This window comes from Papaver somniferum, chromosome 7 (assembly GCF_003573695.1).
Source record: "Papaver somniferum cultivar HN1 chromosome 7, ASM357369v1, whole genome shotgun sequence".
Lineage (NCBI taxonomy): Eukaryota > Viridiplantae > Streptophyta > Magnoliopsida > Ranunculales > Papaveraceae > Papaver > Papaver somniferum.
In genome coordinates this window covers 164,922,941-164,946,443 of record NC_039364.1, presented here as the reverse complement: position 1 = coordinate 164,946,443, position 23,503 = coordinate 164,922,941, and the positions used below count along the sequence as shown (strand labels likewise).

At 36.6% G+C, this 23,503-nt stretch overlaps 1 pseudogene; it reads left to right on the top strand.

The window, feature by feature from the left end:
- The first annotated feature begins 5,438 nt into the window (after positions 1-5,438).
- On the top strand, positions 5,439-7,276 carry LOC113295497 (annotated as a pseudogene).
- Positions 7,277-23,503: the final 16,227 nt, after the last annotated feature.

Here is a 23,503-nt window from a genome sequence, read left to right as displayed (position 1 = left end):
TTTTATTTTTTTTAGAAACTGTAATTAAGGTTTTTATTTTTGTAATCTTTTATTTTTGGACATTTTTTTTATTTTCGGACACTGAACTTTGGGACTTTATTTTTTTTAAACCCTACAGAAGGGTAGTTTTAAATATAAACTGTGTGCAGAGAAGGACGACGATTACGATATCGTCTCGGCCCCTCGGGTTCGTACAAGACATTGGAGTTGTGGCCCGAGTCAACTTCAACGGTTCATCCCCCGTCTGGAACGGGAGGTAAGAATTCTAAACACCCGTGAATCCCCTGTCAGTGGGTTTACTGGATGATTTTGTATGCGTATATGTTGAGGACCTGAAATCGGATTTAATTTTCTAGTAAAGGGAAAGGCCTGGCCAAATCAAGATAAGGACTCGGATTTCATCACCGTTTCCTTCTTGCCCGCCTTAGGAACACGTAACCTACGCGAACCAAAGCTTAAAATACTGACTAGAACGAGACCGATAGGGTAACGAGCTTAATAGGAAAGTCATTCGAAAAATATTGGTTACTCTTTTAAGCATACTTCGAAGTTCATGATGGTTTCTGTGAGTTGAATGCGTGACTGCGCCGCCTTGTAATTCCGGTGAGGCCTTGGGAATCAAAGCTCCAATGAACTTCCCTCGCCTCAATTCAACTTCTTTAACTCGGATTGATTCCAGAGGGGTTTGCTCAAATTTTAACGAATTCCCTTTCGAAAGATTAGAAGCTGGTCTAGAAACAATCTAAGGGAGCCATCATGCTTTTTGTTTGCTAGATAAAATATGTTTGTTGTGGTCGAGTCAGCCTTGTTTGTGTTTGTGTAGAATTCCCTTGTAGTTAAGATGTCAAACTGGTATTATAATAGCCATCACAATGAATATGATTATCCAACTGAACAATATGGACATTACTATTACCATAGTGTGAATAGTGGTTGGGAACGCCAACCTTCGGAAGGATATGGGTCATACCCTGGTGAGCCCAATTACTATCCACACATGCATCAGTCTTACGAGCAAGAATATTATAGTACTAGTTCTTCGTCTCTAGAGGATACAATCAAACTATTAAAAAGTAGTCCTTTTATGATCCCTCTGTTCCTATTCCTCCTTTAGAAGAGTCCCTCAGGAAGTTAGCTGAGTCGACGCGTAAGTTAGCTGAGATGAATAGTATAATTATAGACAAAAGAACTACAATAATAAGTGAACCTTCTGACCACCTCAAGTGGATAGCTGAGAAGAACGAAAGAATAACTCGAAATTATATGAATTTCCAACACAGTGTTCCCAGTTTTACCCTTGAAAATGAGGATAGTTACTATTCACCTAATCAAGATGACGAGGATAGAATTAGAGACACTATTTTAGATGAGGTTCGATCTCTTTCATGTTATTATGATGAGGATAGTGTTGATGGAGAATCATACTTATGTAGGAATAGTGATCATGAAATGGTTACTCCAATTGAGCTTTACAATGATAATATTATTTCTAGTTCAAATCCAAATAATTTTAATAATTATTCACCTATTCAAAAGGACGAGGATTTGACTAGAGATACCCTCGTTTTAGACGATATAGTATTTCCTGTTTACAAAGCCGATAATGATTTAGAGGAACGAGTTTATTCTGAGAATAATGTTTTAGAGTCTAGCGATTTAGAAACAATAATCTTAGACGAAGAAGATGAACTCGTAGAGCTTTTAAATATGAGTGAGGATGCATCACCTGAGTATAACCTAAAAGAAGCAATTGACCATTTTCAGGATTCCGATGATCAAGAAATTGTAGTTAGTCTATCTAGAGACACCCAAAACTCTAAGTTTGGGGGTGATTATCATTCTCCCTGTGCTTTACCTTTAACTCTTAGAAAGTTCCCTCGTGTAGGACTTGACATTTGTGCCTCAACCATCTTACAAGATTATCTCCATACACGTTTTCCCGAACCTAGTAATGTCCAAAAAGAAGCTCAGTTGTTAGAAACCCATCCTCTGGTTGATGTGGTTAACCCAGGCTATGATACCAAGATTGACTTTGTTTTCCCACCAAAAACTTTTCTTCTAATTGTGGGAACATATGATTTTCAGATGTGTCAGTTATTAAGTTTTGAGACTGAACCTAATTACTTTAGGATATTAGGGTCGACACATTTTTTTAAGAATGATCATCATTATGGTCAACTTTGTGAGTCAAATCTTATTGACTTAGAGGATCCCCAATTATTCAGGTTGTTGTTATGTGCTTCTAAGTTCTTAGTTGAGTTTTTCCAGACTCTGATACCTGAACCGGATCTTAGCTTTGAGGAAATCCAACCGATGAAAACCTTTTATTTAGACCCTTTTATAAAGCCTGAACCTGAACCACAACTAGATGTAGTTGTCTTAAGCAAGGGTATGTTCGGTATCTTCTTGGTCTGTTGCAGTTTCCTCTTCTTGTGGGTAACATTTTTTGATCCAGATGACCCACAATTATTTCGGCTACTGCTATATGATTCTACGAGGTGACTAATTCTTCCAAGGTCTAGCTGAAGACTTTAAACTTAGGACTTCTTGGGAGGTAACCCATTTTCATGCGACACGGTAATATTCTTCCTTATTTCTTTTCCCTCAAGTGGTAATAGTTTCTCCTTGTTCATGTTTCTTAATTTTATCTTTAGAACATTGAGGAAAATGTTAGATTTAAGTTTGGGGGTGGGGAAGAAACTTCTTTTTAGTTTCAATAAATAAACTCCAGAGCCTAGAAATTTATGTTTGTTAAGGATGGCAGTAACCAGTCTAAGTGGATGGAAGCATTTTGGTTGTGGGAGTTGAGGAACCAATCTGATTAGATGAAAACATCTAAAGAGTTTATTCATAAAGGCACAGAGCTCAGGTGTTAGAAAAAGAAAACATGGTAGTTTCGCCATATCCTCGTGATGGAAACATCGAAAGAATCCTGATCAGTTCTTTTTATTTCTTCTTTTTACCATTGCTAGGGTGAAATAGAGTGACTGAGATTAAAAAAAAATAAAATTGAGACCAGACCACCAGACCAACCGGAATAAATACAATAAAGTCGACCACTGGTACCCTTGTATATGCCATCTGAGTTGACCTAGAGTTAGGATTATCGACCACTGGTTCCCTTGTATATGCCAGTGTGTTGATATTAGTCCAGACCAGTATCTCAGTCCATTAGGATAGGTTCACCTTAGTCAACATCATCCACGTTTTTCTCTACATCCATCTTCTTAATCTATCCATGTGATTGGTTGACTCCGGTTTATGATGTCCAGAAACTATCTGAGTAGAGCTCTGTCACTTTATATGAATTTAAGTATGCTTGAGTGCAAACTCGTGTATATAAATTGGAATTTCGCATCAGGGTACTTCCTCCTGTAGTCAGTGATTGTATGCCAACCAAGGAGATTCTTTAGTGCCTTCCAAGGTTCTGCGTAGATAGCTAGGGTCTGGAGTAATGGTTTTGTGGGTACACCTCTGGTAAACCCTCCCGACATTAACTCGGTTTTATTTATTTTTTTAGTTTTGCTCGAGGACTAGCAAATAATAAGTTTGGGGGTATTTGATAGACGCATTTATGTGTCTAATTTGTCATCAATGTTTCGTATTGTTAGTACTTGTTTTCGTCCTTATTATGGTGTTTTGTGTGTTTGTAGGTATTTTTTGGAAATAAATATTGATGAAAAATTCGGCTCAAAAAGTTGTTAAAGGCACCCCGGAGGACATATGTTATTCGGACTCCAGTAACGGATAAGGGGAGACTACTGGATAAGGGGTGACCTTCTTTAACAAATTCAAAATTTTGTTTTGGCGGGAAAATGGTGAAGTGAACTGGCAGATTTTCAATCGGATGTTTGGACGTTATTTAGTGAGATTCAATCCCTGAAACTTCATGGGTAGATGAGATTTGTCATAACAAAGCTGGTATGGGTGTTTTTTTCGATCAAATTTGGCTAGATAACCCAAGATATGAAATCAGAGCATCACGGGTTGGTTTTCCATTCCGAGTCCTGATTGAGTGACCAAGAGATTTTCGCGTGGCTGCTGCATGTTGGAACACTTCTGGACAATGACTGGATGCGTTGAGAGTAATTTGGCGTGGGGAAACAGCGTGAGAAGCTAAATCAGGGAAGAAAATATTCCCAAAATATTTTTCATCAAGGTCGAGTTAAGAGAGAATTATCTTGAGTTATAGCGAGATTTCTTGGTGCTACTGGCTATATAAAGGGTGCTGGTGTTTTATAAAGGGGGATGGAGAGTTTGGGGAGAATTATAGAGCACCAGAGAGTCTAGAAGATCAAATTGCAGAAACTCAATTTCTGCTGTTGCAAAGCTAAAGACCACGAAGAACAAACTTACCAGGACAGTCGTTTTCCAACAGTGACAACGACACTTAGCCGTGGGTCGTATTTGCTACAGAGTTTGCGACAGAGAGCCGTGGGTCTTAGAGCAACAGTAACAGTGACACATCCTCTGTATCGTTCTTTGGGTTGTAACAAACATAATTGTTACAAACCCGATTTTGAATTATTTCTCCCTTTTCATCATTTGTAAACACCCTTTGAGCAATAATAATGATTTTTGAGTGTGTTTCCAACAACATGATGAGCTAGACCCCATCACTGGGACAACGGAGGAAACAACTTTTCATGATTGTGGTAAATGAATTAATTCTTTTATTGACTTTTTGCATAGTTTTAATTGCTTTTATGATTTCTATTAATTATTTGTTATTTTGTTAGATGTCGCATGCTTAGTTCTAAATACTTTAGATGCGTCATGCTTTTAACTTACAAATAATATTTTACGAAATCTATTTTTGGCAAAGAACTAGAGTCACAACTTCTTTTGTTTGAGCTATATTGTCTAGAGTTAATGACTGAACCATAACAATATGAAAAGTAGTGGAATCCCGCGTCTCAGTGTCTCTTCATCTTGTGACAAATTGTGTATATATATTTTTCGTTATTTTCTTTATTAAGTCTTAAAATAAATTCTCAACAAATCTGAGTGAACGAATCATCTTAGTACAACATCATTGAAAAATACCATCACTCGTGCATTTTTGATCGAGCAGTATTACAACCAACTATTGCTAGAACCAAAACCAAATTAATAATTTCTTGAATCTTGATCAATAATTAAGTTTATTCAATAACAACATTTACATAAGAAGGCTACCGAAATTAGAGCAAACATAAAGTCTAAGAAAAGCTAGCATTTTAAAACTTCTAATTAACCATTTTGCTCCTACAAAAATAAATAGAAAGCCGAAAGATATTTGAGATTAAGCAGCAACTACCCTTTCCACATTTATTGGTTATGGAAACTGATAAAATCGATCAAAATAAAAAGTGTAATCCTTATCCTCGTACCTGCGCCGATACACACCATCCCTACGTACATAATAATGTCAGTCATTTCCACATTTGTGGTACTCTATGGCACCTACTGTTTTATACAGTTTTGATCATAAAACATTGTCATGCTACAAAAGACTGCTAGCTCACCAGTAATGCTACAAAAGACTGCTACATAAAACATTGTCATGCTACAAAAGACTGCTAGATAGAAATTTCCCTTTCAAATTTTTAATCAATATATATCATAATAATTAAACTTTGTGATCCCACTGTTAGCTCACCAGCACCTACTGTTTTATACAGGTATGTGGCAGTTGGAAACGAGCCATTCTTAAAAACTTATAATGGAACCTTCCTTGAAACAACCTTTCCCGCGCTTCGGAATATCCAGGCAGCCCTCATAAAAGCTGGTCTTGGCAGCAAGGTTAAGGTTACTTGCCCACAAAATGCAGATGTATATACGACGACTCAAGCAGGCCTCCTTTCTGGTGGTGACTTTCGGTCAGACATCCACCAGGTCATGATTGACATTACCAAGTTCTTGAATGACAATGGCGCACCCTTTACTGTCAACATCTACCGCTTCATAAGTATTAGAATATATAGCAGATACAAACAAGTAGCCGAGGTGCAGAAAAGGACCGAGGAAACTATATGGTGAAGTGAAGACTAAATCAAGTAACTGTGCAGTAAGACACGTGAAGTGGAGGTTAAGTCAAGTGACCATGATATACGTGGCACGTGAAGTGAAGACCATACAATATTCAAACTGAAGTCAAAGTCAAGATGAAGTGATCAAGACTCAAGTTATCAGAAGATCGACGGAGATTAGTTAAGTTTCCAAGAATAAAAAGATCTTGTGTAATTTAGGTAGTTTTCTAGACAAGTCAAATATCTAGGTAATTTCCTATTACTCATATTCTAGTTAATTAGGGTATATATTATAGAGAATAATATAATATCCTATATTAACTATTAGTACTCTATAAATAAAGTGTCTCAATGTAATTGTAAAATAATCTCAGAATGTTCTGATGATCAATATTATTATTCACCCTACGGGGTTGCTTGTGGACGTAGGTCGAGTTGACCGAACCACGTTAAACATCGTCTCCATTATTGTTTTGGTATGTAGATTTATTTATTCTTGATTGATTTATTTTATCATTGATTTGTTTTTATTATTTATCTAACATCAATGATATCCATCTTGAATTTGATCTACATATCAAAATTTAAGAATAAGCCTCTACATTGATGAAAATTTCCCAGTTGACTATGCTTTCTTTGAAGGGAATGGAGCGCCAATTATTGATGGTGAAATATCCTATACTAACATGTTTGATGCGATTCATGACACCCTTGTGCGCTGTAGAGGTTGCAAACATGCCCATCATCATAGGAGAGATTGGGTGGCCTACTGATGGAGATAGGAATGCAAATCTCATGTACGCACAGCGTTTTAATCAAGGTTTTATGACTCACATTGCGACTGGAAAAGGGACCCCAATGAGAAGTGGCCCCGTCGATGTATATTTTTAATCAGTTTGATTGATGAGGACGCCAAGAGTATCAGTCCAGGAAACTTTGAAAGACATTGGGGTATTTTTTATTTTGATGGGCAGGCGAAGTACCCGCTCAACCTTGGAACAACTAACACAGGAATGTTGGTTGCAGCTATAGGAGTGGTGTATCAGGAAAAGAAATGGTGTGTCATGTCACCAAAATCAAGTCTTGATGATCCATAAGTTGCATTGAGTGTGAGCTACGCATGTAGTCTCGCTGATTGCACAAGCCTTGGCTATGGAACATCATGTTGGAATTTAGATACACGAGGTAACGTTTCTTATGCATTTAAAAGTTACTATCAAATCCAAAATCAGCTAGATAGAGCTTGCAAGTTCGGCAACCTTTAATATTCGAGAAGAAAAACTAGCTAGCCAGATCTGGAGCTGAGCTATGCGAGAAAAAATGGTGAAATTCAGTACATTGCTGAACATTACAGCGAATGTTGGTACTTTAGTTTTCTTGTTGTATTTTTTTGTATTTTTTTTATACATCAAGATTCAAGATTCTCATGTAAAAAGAACCAGACCCAGCTTGAGTTTCAGAAAGGACCACGTTGTTTTTGTTGTCGCTGCTGCTACTGATACCGATATTCGTCTAGGTTCGAGTAGGATACTCGGTCGGAATACACATTGACTGTATTTGACCGGTATTGACCTTTACTTTCTGTGACGAGTCGTGTTATGTTTAAACTATTACCATACTGCCCAAACGGCTGTTTAAACGGAGTCGTGGTCGGATTAAAATGCCTACCTTTCGTTTTTAAGTTCAAAGTTTTCTCTTTGTCATCTGAGAAGCAATAAAAAATGGTGAACTTGATAATCCAATCGATCTTCAACCTCAAGTTGGTTTTGAATATTAAGTTGGTTTTTTTAGCTTGCAAGTTAATCTAAAGTTGTTTGTCTGTCAGTAATGAGTTTGTAAGCAATGTTGTTTGTAATGGCAGTTGTTGAACTTGGTTGTAACTCACAACTTGTGAGTTAGTTTAGCATGTACTTTCTATGTCGTTATCATGCTCTGTAAGTTAGTTTACCATATTGCCATGTGCATTATGTTTTACTGCATCCCTCTGCATATGAACTGTGATCATTTCGACATTGTGTACACACACAAATCACAATTCAAGATTAGAAATATGCACGCCCAGTTATTTTTGGAATTGCATGCAATATGACTAATATGGTAACATATCTATTTACTTCCCAAGGATACCTAGAATTATAATCATGAAAATCATCATTAAAGAAGAAATATATTCCTTCTTATCCATTCTCAATAACAAATTCTTTTCAAATTTTTTTTTCTCAATAACAAATTACTGTTTTCATGTCAAAGAACCTCTATCGATTACTCATTCATTACTGAGACAAGGTGAAGATCCACTGACTGACGACTGACGTCAAACTTGTAACTGTGTCGTACAAAAAAAAAAAAAAAAAAGCAATTGCACCCCTGAGCAAAATGGTACCCACATTAACAGCCTTGTGTATTTTTGGACAAATTTATAGCCCAACTTAGAATAGGTAATTAGAAAGAAAAAAAAGTGTTACGGGACATACAAAATAAGTTAAAATAGAGTGACCGAATAGTAAAAGAACAACCCCTTAGAGAATCTCCAATGAGAGGATGTTAGGTTCCTTATTTTTAAGGCTTATGCTATTTTTTCCTAAAAATCATTTCCAACGGGAATGTACGGAGATATTGTGAAGCTGATTTGACAGGTGGTTAGATTGACATCCTCTAACGGAACTTCTAGTTTCAAAGGATAATTAAAGGATGTGAAGATATTTTTAAGATTCTTAAAAGGTAAAATTAGCCAATAAAATTGTTCCAGCTATATTCCCAAATAAAACTAGACTTTGTGTTGGAGATAAAAATTTCAAACTTCAGAAAAATTATGAATTCTTGTCACCTTTTTCCCAAAATGATGTCTTTAAACACTATCCACGTAGTAACCACATCGAGGATCCATTGGAGATGCTCTTCCACTGTTTTCTAATAATGAAAAAACTACCTTTATCATATATATTATTTTTCAATTATTTAAAATTCATATTTTTCAAGTAGTTAAAAGATTTTATTTATGATTTTTTTTTTTAAGTTTTGATTAAAACATAAATATAAAAATCACACAAACGTATGAAAATAAAAATAAAACTAGTTGAACCGTAATGTTGTTTTCGTTAATGTATTGATATAGACAATAGAACAAACTAGGTTTAGATCAAAAAAGCTAGGATTTATGACAGTTATAGAGTGTTATTTGGCTGACAATAGAAACAAATTAGGTTCTTCGTTTATGAAAAACACATTGATACGTTAGGTTATATCGAAACAATTAGGATTTTATGACAGTTAGAAAGTGATATTGGATTGACAATTGAAACAAATTATAAGTCAAACAGCTTTCTTCATTCAGAAGTTGGTGATGAACAATAAAACACGAAAAGTGATAGTTGAACGTCACTTTATGAAGATAAACGCTATGTTTTGTTGTCCTATTCTTTGTTGAATCAGCCGAAGCTAAGTTGAACTTATTTGTGACTCACCTATGAGTTAATTTAGCCTATACTTTATATGTTGTTATCATGCTCTATGGTTAAGAAAGCACATATTCATGCTCTGTAAGTTAGTTTATCAACTGCATAATCAAAGGTCAATCAATAACCCGAGGAAGTTACAGACTTGAACGAGTTAGATGAACATATATTCTTTTCATAATCAAATGACAGTCTTTGGTTTGCGTGTTGCTCGTGCATTTTTGATCGATAACCAACCATTGCGAGAACCAAAACCAAATTAATAATTTCTTGAATCTTGATCAACAATTAAATTTATTCAATAACAACAATCACATAAGAAAGCTACCCAAATTAGAGCAAAGATAAAATCTAAGAAAGCTAGCATTTTAAAACTTCTAATTAGCCATTTTGCTCCTTCCTAAATAAATAGATAGCCAGTGGGTGTTTGTGATTAAGCAGCAAATACCCTTTCCACATTTGCTGGCTATGGAAACTGATAAACTCGATCAAAATAAAAAGTATAATCCTTCTTCTCGTACCTGCGCCGATACACACCATCCCTGCGAACATAATAATGACAGTCATTCCCATATTTGTGGTACTCTCTGTTGGCCTTGTATACATGGTATACACCGTGAATAATTTTTCCTTCTTCAGTATAAAAGGACATATCACACCAAAATTTTGTTGACCATGACCAATTTATTCTGAATGTCCAAGAAAATGCATGACCATATGTTAATGTCTGGTCTCAAAAATCTGTTTCGCTTGAATAGCAATGAAATTTGAGCGGGGTTTTTTCTGATATATCGTTCACTAGGAAGACCGTAGTTATATCTGCATAAAACTGGGCCTGCTCACGAGATGAACACTCCAACACTAACGCTGCAAATATAACAACAACAGAAAGCAGAAATGCACTTGTCAGCTTGCTCCTCCTACTACCCATCATCATCAACATCTCTTACTAGTAATTTTGACGAGTAAATAATAAATAATTTATGGAGTTGATTTTTTGTTTGATGAAAGTTTTGTGTCTACATGCATATAAATTGGGAAATTTGCTTGCATGCCTGTTGTGATCATTTCGACATTCTGTACACACACAAATCAATATCAAGGTTAATTAGCATTATGCACGCCCAGTTATTTTGGGGATTGCATGCAATACGACTAATAAGGTAACAATATCTATTTTATTTCCTAAAGATACCTAAAATTATCGTCGCGTTTTTAGGGGCCACTCAAAAGGATTTAGGGGCCAACAATAAAACAAAAAAGGTCACCCAAAGGGAAAATGTAGCCAGCCCTTATCTCGCGTAATTCGTAATGGCGAAATTACACTTATATATTCGGAGGATATGATAACATTGTTATCCTCCGATTGTAATCGGAAGACATAATATTACCCAGACTTCCGATTGTAGTCGGTGCAGTATTAGAATGATTTATGTTTCATTTTTTCCATTTCTTTTTCATTTTTGAGTTGTTAGAGTTATAGAGAAGAATGTGAAGGAAAAAAGGGAAAACCCATTTTATCAGTACAAAAATGGATGGATATGAAGAAGAAGGTGAGAATCATGGCGAAGACGATTTGGGGTATATGTTGAATGATCCAAACTTTTGTGGAGAGGAAAACCTAGACGACCCTTTCATGGAAGAAAACGGAGAATCGCCTGATATTGAAGCTAACGATGCATGTAAAACACATGTATTGTGTTAAGAAACTCAAATACTCCATTTGCATGCGTTTGTGTGCTTTTGTAAACAAGAAAAACCGATTATTGCATGCATTGAATGCCATGAACTACCCAGATTTGGTAGATAATTTCTCGAATAAACTTACGAATATAACACACTGAGTACCAAATATGTATATTCGGTAGTTCCAAGATAGTAGTTTACTGCCGAATATGAGAAAAAAACCCAAACTGGTTTTCCAAAAAAATCTACATTCGGTAGTTATGTAGAGTTATTTACCTCCGAATGGCCCCAAAAACGAATTCCTCAAAAAATTTCAAAACTCAGTATTCTTATCCTTTATAATCGGTAATAGTTTAACATTATTTGACTGCCGAATATAACAGTGGCCTCAAAATAAAATTTCCGAAAACTTTAAAATCGGATGTTTATCGATTAAAGTTATCTCCCGGTTATTTATATTCGGCTGTTGTACTATATATTTTAGATTCCGATTATATCATGTTTTGCACTCAGTAAACTGTGTACATTCATTTGCATAAATCGGGTGTTTTGGGTAACCGATAGGATTCCGAATATAGTATATTCGGGAGTTTTACTTATTTAATAACCTCCGATTATTGTATAATAATTTGTTGCTTTCATATGCAGGCCGTTGAAGAGTTTGTTGATGATTTCTATTTGAGGCCCGACACTTCCCTATACTATGCAAACGATTTGGTATACTCATTACTACTTTTCTTTTTTTTCAAAATTTATATGTTAAATGGTTATGCTTATTAGATTTGTTTTGTTTTATGCACGTTTAGACATTTGGAAGTAAGAAGGAGGCAAAGGAATGGCTTATGAACAAGGCAAAAGATAACATGTGCGTGGTACTTCAAAATAATCATGTTAGTGACACTCGATTTGAAATGATTTGTGAGCGAGGTGGGACGCGAAAGAGTCACGAGGGAAAGAATAGTAAGTACGTACGGAAGACGAATAGGAAATACCGAAGCAATACCAAGAAGATAGGATGCCCATTTAAGATTGTCTTCTATAAGCCCGACGGTATTAAAGGTAAAGAGTATAAAATGTATAAAGTTGATAACGGTTGTCACAACCATGATGATCCGTTGAATTTAATTGGACATGTAATGGTTGCCAAGTTAAAACCACATCAAATGCAGACGGTGAGGTCTATGCGGATCCAAAACGCGAGTGCGATCTTAAGTAAAATAAAGGCGGACGACCCTGACAACTTGTCGTCGTTGTCTACAATTAAGTCGGCTCTAGATACGATCAAAATGACTGAATGGGATGGTAGAACGGTCATGCAACAATCGGAGTGGTTAGCGGAGTTACACGGCTACACCTTGAGAAGGGAAGAAAAGGATGGTATAGTGGTTCGTATTTTCTTGGCACATCCCGAAATGATCCAATTGGCTCAATGCTTTCATCAAATTTTGTTTATAAATGCTACTTATAAGACAAACAAGTATAACATGTCGTTGTTGAACATTGCTTGCCATACTTCGGACAAAAACACGTTTACGATTGCATGGGGTTTAATGGATCATGAGAACAATGTGAGTTTCATTTGGATGTTGGAGACGTTGAGGTCCATTTATAACGGTGATAATTTTCCAAGGGTTATTGTAACGGATAACGATCAAGCCTTAATGCATGCAATAGCGGTAGTGTTTCCGGAAGCCCAAAACTTGCAATGTACGTGGCACATTCAATGCAATCTCAAAACCAATTGCCATCATCATTTCCAAGCTAAAAGACCAAGGAAGGGTACCAAGAGGTCAAAGGAAGAGGATGAGCGCATTAGTAAATTAACCGTGGAAGAACGTAAGGAAGAGGATAGGTATTTGAAGAAAAGTGGAAGGAGGATGGAATTATTTGGAAAATGTTCATGAAAGCATGGGACAAAATCGTTTGGTCGATGACCGAGGAAATTTACGAATGTAACTTGAAGAAATTTGAGGATGAATACGGCACGGACTACCCAAAACCGGTTGAGTATTGTAAAAAACAATGGTTAACGATTAAGGAGAGGTTTGTGTTTGCATGGACATATGAATATCGTAACTTCAAGAACGAGGCGACAAGCATTGCGGAGGGGTCTCATGGTCGACTAAAGAAAATACTAATTGGTAGTCAAAATGGAGTTGTGTCGATCCAAGAAGCAATCCATGAATTCACCAATCGTGATCTCGTAAAGATTAGGAAATGTATGCAATTTAGTGTACACCAATTCCCGATGGAACATATTAAGGAAAAATTGCTTCTAAGGGAGTTGTTCATAAAGTTTCAAGATGGGCAATAAATCGCATGATGAAACAATTGAAGTTATATAAAACTTATGATGACGAGAATACGGTTTGTGTTTGCAAGGATATGATAGGTATTGGACTCCCGTGTCGTCATAAGTTGGGTAGGTATGTTGAAGTGATTGACATCAATATTCACTCCATTTTGGAAGCAATTAAATTTCACTCCGAACACCCCGGTAGTTGATGGTCCGTCTTTCTTGGAGTCGGAATTGTGTGCACGAATAGCCGAGCGTTACGCTACATCAAACGGCACCAAAAAAAATATTGATGCATAATTTGGAGGAAGCCCTTCACCCTTGTTTAAGGGAGGTTGATGAACCTATTAAGCAAAAGAACACCGGTAGGCCGAACACCGAAGTGTCGAGGACCATCCAAAGAAAAGAGTTGAAGGAGTATTTGTCTAATAAAAGAATATTGTCTAGGCACGAGCGTTCGGAAGCCGAATTTGAAGATGAGCCGGAACCTAAGAAAAGAGGTCGTCCAAGAAATGATCAAAGTGGACCAACCACCCGACAAGTAAGGCCAAAGATCTCTACAGAGCCTTCTCAAGTAAGTCAACCCAATGTTGTCGAAGAAGTTGTTGAGCAAATGAACGCCTCGCAACAAACCCAACCAATGGAAATTCTTACTATAAAAGAGGACAAAGGTACTCTTCGTTTCCCTAGAGATCTTAATGGAAGACCAAATCGATCCACATATACAATATACAAAGAGTATTTGGAACAACTCCCTCCACTTATCATTCCATTTGTTTTGTCGACGACGAGGTTGATGGGGATGGAAATTGTGGGTTTCACGTTGCTACGGAACAAATGGGTTACTTTAGAGAGGCGGATATCGAAGATGTCACCCAATGCCAATATTTAAGAAATAAGATGGCGGTACAACTAGTGAAGGACAAGGGTTTTTATATGGAGATGATGAGGCGAGGAGATAGATACGACAAAGAACAAGAGTTCAAAGACTTAGTTGCGCGTGTGAAGTGCCGAAAGGGATTGAAGACAATCGGATCCAAGTATTGGATGACAATGCCTAAATTTGGATATCTCCTAGCGGACGTTTTGAATTGCGTGGTACATTTCTTTGTTCCTCCTATGTATGGACTTAGCATGACGTTTGCACCCACAAGAACGGCTTGCGACGAGTCGGTTAAAGATAGAAGAATCGTAATGGCATTTGTGAATGAAATGCATTTTATCAAGGTTTAAGTAAAGAAAGATTGTCCGTTACCTCCGTTGAGTAAGTGGCACGATTACTTCCCGATGAACCATTGCAAGGATTGGGTGAAACAATATGAGTCCAACATGGTTGATTGGGATCGCGTTATGGACAACAACTTTCCCGCTGAGTTACTCGAATTGATCCCCTCGGATGATGACGATGTTTGATCGTTTTTTTTTCGAACATGTAATTTGTACAAGTTTTTTGGAATTTTTTGTGAAGTATATGATTTAATCGGTCGCAATAATAATCGGTTGGTAATGACAATGTTTTGATTCCGAATGTAGGAATCGGGCTCTTTGATACACGTTTTGATTCCGAATATTATAATCGGTTGGTAATGATACACGTTTTGATTCTGAATATTATAATCGGTAGAACTCTTAAATATCTATCTACCGATTTGGTGGGTATTTCGAGGCACGGCTATAATTTTTTTTGAAACTATGTAATCGGAACAACAGTATTATAACACTTCAATCCGATTAATCATATTCGGGAATTCCATATTTTATCAAACCGCCGATTAATATTAAAAATTTGAATTTACAGCACTCAAACATCACATGTTATTCTTTTTTCCCAGTCCGAGATGCAACAATCAACGCGGCTTCGAAATGTAGAAAACGACTCTCCTCTCCACTTGGAATAAGCATCTTGTGCCGCAAACCTGTCGTCTCGTGCCTAGCAAGAATACGGTTGTACTCGGTGCACAATTTTATAACATGGTGCACCCTTGAAGAAACATGGGATGGTTCATAATTGTGGCGTGCTTCTTGTACTTACCAACAAAAGGACCCAATGAAACGTTAATCCAAAATATACGATCGTCCTGCTGTTCTTTGGGTAGATCTTTCACAATGTAATAATTTTTTATCCATTCGGTCTCTTCCTCAACTTGTTTTAATCTTTCTCTATGATGGAATTGTTCTTCACCTCGCTTCTTAGCCTTGATTTCCTCTTCCTCCTCCTTCGTTGCCACTAACGATGGTTTAATTTTTTTGGGTTGTTTGTTCCTTTTTGTATTTCTTCTTCCATTGCTGCAATTGATGTAGTTGTTCGCTTGCATCTTCGAAGTATGTTGTCGATTGATGATGGACTTGCCATTGAAAAGGTTTTTCATTCTGATTTTTACTCAATAATAACTGAGAGGGGTTACCCTCCTTATATAGATTAGAGTTCCAACGGCTCTAATTTTTGAAAATATGGCGTTGAGGTTTCTGAAAATATGGCCGTTGAGGTTTCGTATCAATGATGCACTACAATCGGTTGCTAACGATACACGTATTCCCTCCGAACAAACATTCGGTAGCGAACTTAAATTTTTATCTACCGATTAGGTTGGTATTTCTAAAACGACTATATTATTCGGAGGATAATTTTTTTTGTAAAGTCCCGAATGTACGATGGCCCAAAAATCATTTGGGAAAAACTGATACTTTTCAAATTTTGAACTTGAAATAACGGAAGTTAACTTAGTTACCAAAACTTCCGAATATGGGTTGTCTAACCTTCTATATTGGCCCTTGGAACCACCTAGAGCCATGGCATGGTTTGTTTTGAACTTGTAATATTCGGAGGATAATTTTTTTTGTAAAGTCCCAATGTACGATGGCCCAAAAATCAGAATTTGGGAAAAACTGATACTTTTCAAATTTTGAACTTGAAATAATCGGAAGTCAACTTAGTTACCAAACTTCCGAATATGGGTTGTCTAACCTTCTATATTGGCCCTTGGAACCACCTAGAGCCATGGCATGGTTTGTTTTGAACTTGTAATATTCGGAGGATAATTTTTTTTGTAAAGTCCCGAATGTACGATGGCCCAAAAATCAGAATTTGGGAAAAACTGATACTTTTCAAATTTTGAACTTGAAATAATCGGAAGTTAACTTAGTTACCAAAACTTCCGAATGGGTTGTCTAACCTTCTATTGGCCCTTGGAACCACCTAGAGCCATGGCATGGTTTGTTTTGAACTTGTAATATTCGGAGGATAATTTTTTTGTAAAGTCCCGAATGTACGATGGCCCAAAAATCAGAATTTGGGAAAAACTGATACTTTTCAAATTTTGAACTTGAAATAATCGGAAGTTAACTTAGTTACCAAAACTTCCGAATATGGGTTGTCTAACCTTCTATATTGGCCCTTGGAACCACCTAGAGCCATGGCATGGTTTGTTTTGAACTTGTAATATTCGAGGATAATTTTTTGTAAAGTCCCGAATGTACGATGGCCCAAAAATCAGAATTTGGGAAAAACTGATACTTTTCAAATTTTGAACTTGAAATAATCGGAAGTTAACTTAGTTACCAAACTTCCGAATATGGGTTGTCTAACCTTCTATATTGTCCCTTGGAACCACCTAGAGCCATGGCATGGTTTGTTTTGAACTTGTAATATTCGGAGGATAATTTTTTTTGTAAAGTCCCGAATGTACGATGGCCCAAAAATCAGAATTTGGGAAAAACTGATACTTTTCAAATTTTGAACTTGAAATAATCGGAAGTTAACTTAGTTACCAAAATTTCGAATGTACACACAAATCATTGTCATTTGAACTTGTCTAACTTAGTTACCCAAACTTCCGAATGTACAACACAAATCATTGTCATTTATCTGCTCTTCTTTACTTTACGACCGTGACCCAGTCCTGCACGACCACGGGTTTGAGCACCTTCAGTTGGAGCTTCAGTTGGAGCACTTCAGCGCTCGATGAAGCTCGAGTTCTTTTACCCGTCTTTGATACTGCCACCTTGGGTGATGCCTCTTCGTGACTTTCTCCCCAAACTGGGCAGCATAATCTTCGTTATCCATATTATCAACTAGATCTCTAGCCTCTTTGATCTTCTCAGCTGGCATGGGATCTCCGCTCTTCAGGCATGCAGTTAACATTTTGGAAACACGCTTGAACCTATTCACCTGTTTTTTATACGTAATGACATAACATCAAACGGTAATTACCTAAGATTTATAGGAATAATATAAAATGAACAAAAATATAAGAACACGCACCAGTCTATCATAACCAGCTGGTTTTCTTTGATACAATTATAACTTGAACCCGCCCGCCGCAGTAGTGTTGGATTTGATTTCACGGATAACCAAAGGATGTGATACCTTGTTATACCAACTCATATAGTCTGGAGAATTTTCATCACCTCGGGTGGTTCGTCTACCAGTGTCGATAATGAAGTCATTCCTCTTATCCCAGTTATCAAGAACAGTAGGTGGGCCTGTGTGAACAATCGTGAGATTATCACCACTAGAAGAGCACAACTCCAACTCCAATTTGTAGTAATCCCCCATTTTCTCCACGGTTGATGTTGTATATACCCGTGTTGTCGCATCACCCTAGAGGGGTTATACATCACATATCCTGTGGGGTGCCACAATGGTCCAAAATAAAGGGACAAGTCCGACCGACATTTATATGCCCACTGGATCGATCTTCCTTGTATGGATCAAAGCATACGTCCGAGGCCTTCAATTGGTCCAAAATCTCCTCATGCGAATCAACTGCTGCTCTTTTGTCTAGAACGGTTGTCTTCAAATGTATACTTTGTTCCTCTAGGAGTACCTTTGCACCACCCCGGGTTCTCTCCGGCCAACTTCAGGATAGGAAGTGGTCATAGATCCATGCCTATATACATAAGAAACCAAGTTTTAGTAAATAGATTGTGTATATTCGGTAGTAATTTCCAAACATTATTTCCGATTATATATAATCGGAAAAAAATAGTACCTATCCACCGAATAACCAACATTCGGAAAAAGATGGATCATTTCCTACGAATATGCGTCATTTGGAGTTCAGTAACCTATAGTTTTTCTGGCCTGTATATTCGGTTCTAATATCAAATGAATATTTCCGATTATATATAATCGGAAATAAAACTGAGTACCTATCCACCGAATAACCAACATTCGGAAAAAGAGATGGATCATTTCCTACCGAATATGCGTCATTTGGAGTTCAGTAACCTATAGTTTTTCTGGCCTGTTTTTTCGGTGCTAATATCAAAAGAATATTTCCGAATATATATAATCGGAAACAAAAATAAGTACCTAGCCACCGAATAACAAACATTCGGAAAAAGAGATGGATCATTGCCTACCGAATATGCGTCATTTGGAGTTATGAATATGCATCATATGTATTGTCTACCGAATAACTATAGAGTGAGTTATAGAGTTAAAGAAAAAACCTGCACTAGAGCCACGTTCCCGGCAACTTGGCAGGTTCCTAGCCTCGAATCCTTTCTCAACTCTTCCATCAAGAATGCTAGGCATGCCGTTCCCCAAGAATAGTCACCGACTTCATGGAGAGGATCCAAAAATTTTATAAGGTTGGCGTCGATCGGGTTGCCAGAAGTATTGGGGAATATGACACATCCCAATACACAAAGGAGATATGCGGTGGCAGCGTGGTTCACTTGCTCATCAGTTAACGTTCCATTCTTTTCCTTCTCCAAGGTGCCTCGGAACATATTCATCAAAGCTGTAATGTTGATCTGTCTTGTTCTGTAACTTGTATGCCTCCTAAACTCTGCTGTTGTTGTCTTTTCATCCCAACCTAAGCACTTTTTAGTTAGAGCATAAAGTTGTGCCCAACTTAACTGCTTTGTGTAGTTAAACTTCACAGCTGTGCCTTGGTCGGGAAGGTTAAGAATCTGCACAACATCATCCGGGGTAATCGTCATATCCCCAAACGGCATATGGAAAGTATCGGTCTCAGGATACATTCTCTCCACGAACGCCGATATGGCCACACGATCATGTTCCAACAATGAATTCTCGGCGGCATTAGCTAACACCGAGTTGGCAACAATTGACTTGAACCTTTCACATTCACCGGATAAAGGCCACGCAAGCATTTTTGTTGGTGCGGCGGTAGGTTTTAGTATACGGACCGCATCTTGATGATCCTATTAAAGTACATAAAAAAATCCTTAATACAAATATTACGATATAACACATAGACAATACATTAATAAAAAATAGTAATTTTATTACCTCGGTTTCGTATATTTCTCTGGCCCATGAGTCTTTGTATCCAAATAGCAATTTTCCTCCATCCGCCGGTAGCCCAAGGATTGTGCCTGCTGGAATACCCTTCTTCTTCAAGTGTTGAGGGACAAGATGTGATGCTTTCTTAGCAATATCCTTCTTTACACCATCTTTTCCTTTTTTGGATTTTTGGGTACCACTTGGTTGTCTTTCTTCTTCTACTCTTGGCACTGGATCAACTGGTTCAATTTCATGGTGGGGTGTAACTTGTGGAGCAGTTGATTCTGCACTTTGTTGAGCGGCTTGTTCAACACTTGGTTGCACCCCTTGTTCACTGCCTTGTTGTTCTACACTTTGTTCAGCACTTGGTTGCACTCCTTGTTGACTGCTTTGTTCTTCTAAGCTTTGTTGAGCACTTGAATTATCTTTGGCACTCCTTTCCCTCCTAGCACTAGCTGTCACTTTCTTCCTCCTTTCTCGACTTTGTCTAAACAACAAAGAAAGGAACAATATTTACAAACTATACAATCGGAAGACAAAGTATGGAAATATAACCCGAATGTACACATTCGGAAGTAAGAAGACACATACTGTTCCCGAATACAAAACAATTGAAAGCTAACTAAACATATTTACAACCGAATATGCATCAATTGGAGTTCAGAAGCTCTAAATTTTTCATCCTACACAATCGGAAGACAAAGTACACAACTATAACCCGAATAAACAAATTCGGAAGTAAGAAGACACATATTTTTCCCGAATGAAAAACAATCGGAATATAACTAAACATGTTTACAACCGAATATTCATCAACTGGAGTTCAGAAACTCTAAAATTTTATCATACACAATCTGAGGTATAAAACATTATATTGTACTCCGAATAAATACTGGCCCCAAAATGAGATTTTTCCTATATCAGAAATTTTGAGATTTTTTCAATATATATATTCGGTAGTGAGTGTACTTCCGAATACTGTGTGTCTACTTAAATATATTCGGGAGCAAAAAAAATCATTAAACTACCGATTATTACCAGTTTGTATCCAGGAAGATATGGCCAACAATATTCGGCAGATAACCAACAAATATTACTCCCGAATACTGTCGATGTTCTTGAGAAATGAAGAACACGACTACATTCGGAAGTAAATAAGCATGAATATCGCCCGAATCTGGATAAATAACCGAAAACCCTAGAAATATTTTTTCTCGATTCGTCTAATTAAACCGAAATAAACCCCAAAAATGATAGATTCTTACCTAATTGGGGCCATTTGAAGTTGACGAAGTGTTTGACTATCGGAATCGCCACCACCGACTACATTGTCGGGTACTTCTTCTTCGCGTTCTTCTTCATTTGCAGCAAGAATTTCTTTATTTCTTGCTAAAATCCCAATCTTTGGATCGATACCCCGAGCAACATTCTTGGTTCTAGGTCTGTGGGTTTCATTTCCCTTATCCATTATTTTATAAACGAATCGACGATGTTTTGATTTTACGATTCGCGGCGATGTTTCGGTTGAACGAGGGGAAGTTTTTTTCTTCCACAATCGGAAGATATGAAACTGGAAGAAGAAGAGTTGAAATGAGTAGATTTTCTTTTGATTTGATTTTTATACAGTTTTACCAGAAGGGAATTTATGTAACTTCAATATCATATAGGGTACCCCTTAACTAGAGTCTTTGGCTGGGTATAAATTGATGGCCCCTAAATCCTTTTGAGTGGCCCCTAAAAACGCGAGGAAAATTATACTCATGAAAATCGCCATTAAAGAAGAATAATATTCCTTATCCATTCCCAAACAAATTAATGGTTTCATATCAAAGATATTCTACCTGAATTAACTCCATAGAGTTTCAGATGTCCTAGAAATACAATGTTAAAGCCGCTAGGTGATGATATCAGTGACTTGAGATAGAAATTAGTCGACACTGGATTCTTTACTGATCAATAAGAAAATCCTCCATTCTACAAAAAAAATGAAAAATCTACTTAAGGACTAATTAAGCTGGCTGACACCAAACTTATCTTGTAAGTTTGTAACAAGGTGAAGATCCACCGACTGCACTAGGTGATCTAATATGTTTACACCGGGCTCAAGCATGTATTCTTGCACATAATTTGAAGCCCAAGTCTTTTGGGATATATATATATATATATATATATAAATCTCTTGTGTTCCACTAATAATAAACAAGATAAGTTTCATCTCTTATTAATTTTTAATTCGATCCTAACAAATTTAATGGTTCTAAAAACCTAACAACTTTAAATTGTTAACACGGTTCACCTGTTAGAACATCTAGTAAAGTGATTAACACTTACCTTAAATGCTCTAAAAATTTATTTCTAAAAATGTTGGTTGTATAGGGGTATCTGGTCGGAGTCGTATGGTTATAAAATCAAAGACATCCTATAAAAGCAAAAGGCCAATACTTGTGAGAGATCAAGCCGACATTAAAACCAACAATTTAAGCTCCAGTATCTGGAAAGCACAAAATGATACCCTGGCCAGTGCCTCAAAATGATACATGTCAATCACTGCTACAATGATGCATCCTACGTCACTAGTGGGTAGGTAAATAACTCTTAATACTCAAGACCTTAACGACAATAAGAGAACTTAAGATAAACAAACTCAATGAACCATCTGAGCTAAAGAAAGTATATGCGCTATCTAAAGAGCCGAAAAATCAGATAGAAAAATCAATTTAAAGGTTATATCTAAGACCATGTGCATAGTTCGACCTAGAAAATAATTCAGGTGGAAAAAAAATTCAATAGTCAAAAGACAAAGAACAAAGATAGTCTAAGTCAAAAAATAAATAAATAATGAAAGACTAACATCAAACTTTGACATATCGAGAGACCAAAAACTTTTACAAGTCGAGAAACTAAAATCAAACAGCACAGACTGGAACACCGAAGTCAAACTTTTATAGGTCAGAAATATCAAAGTCGGACTTATAAAGGTCAAATGACTAAGCTTAAGTATTAATTAACATATCTAAAAACTAGAATCTATTTCATATCTAGATAACTAAATTTATCACATGTCAAGAAATTAACATCAGAATCATAAGACAAATCCTAAAGATTTTAACTAAGGCATTGAACTTCAAGAATAAAATTTGTAAAAATCTTAGCATTATTGACAAAAAAAGTTATCTAATTAGAATTAATCTAAATTTGCATGTTAACTATAAAATCTCCCTAAATAAAAAAAAAGTCAGTAGCCAAAAGAGCACAAGTGTAAAAGCAAAATAAACATCAAACTTCGCAGTGAACTCAAGTGAAATAAGTAAAACATTTCACTAAAATAAAAAATGACAAGTTATTACAATCTAGTCTGGAAAAAGCAGAATCTCATTAATAATTATCTTTTTAACTTTAGAAAGAGAAATAAGTTTCTCAACTTCAGAAACATCAATCTCATCCAAAAACCCAAGCTATGAGAACTTGTTTAAGGATCTGAGTTGATGATACATTAGTTTCTCTAGTAGCTACAACAGCTCTAGCAACTTCATCTTAAGGAAAAAGTAACTGCTCTCTACATAACTTGAGAGATCTATCCAAAACTTTGATTTTAGCTTCAGCTGCAGAAATTTGAGCCATGGTAGCTTCTAAATCTTGATTAATTTTTTTCCTCTAAACAAGAACTTAAATAGGAAGAAGGATTAATTTTCTTAACTCTAGCCCCACAAATCTCCACAACTAGTTCTCCATTCTCAATCTTCATAATAACTTTATGGTTATATTTCAGAACACGCTCGTTTTCTTGAGAATTTCCTAG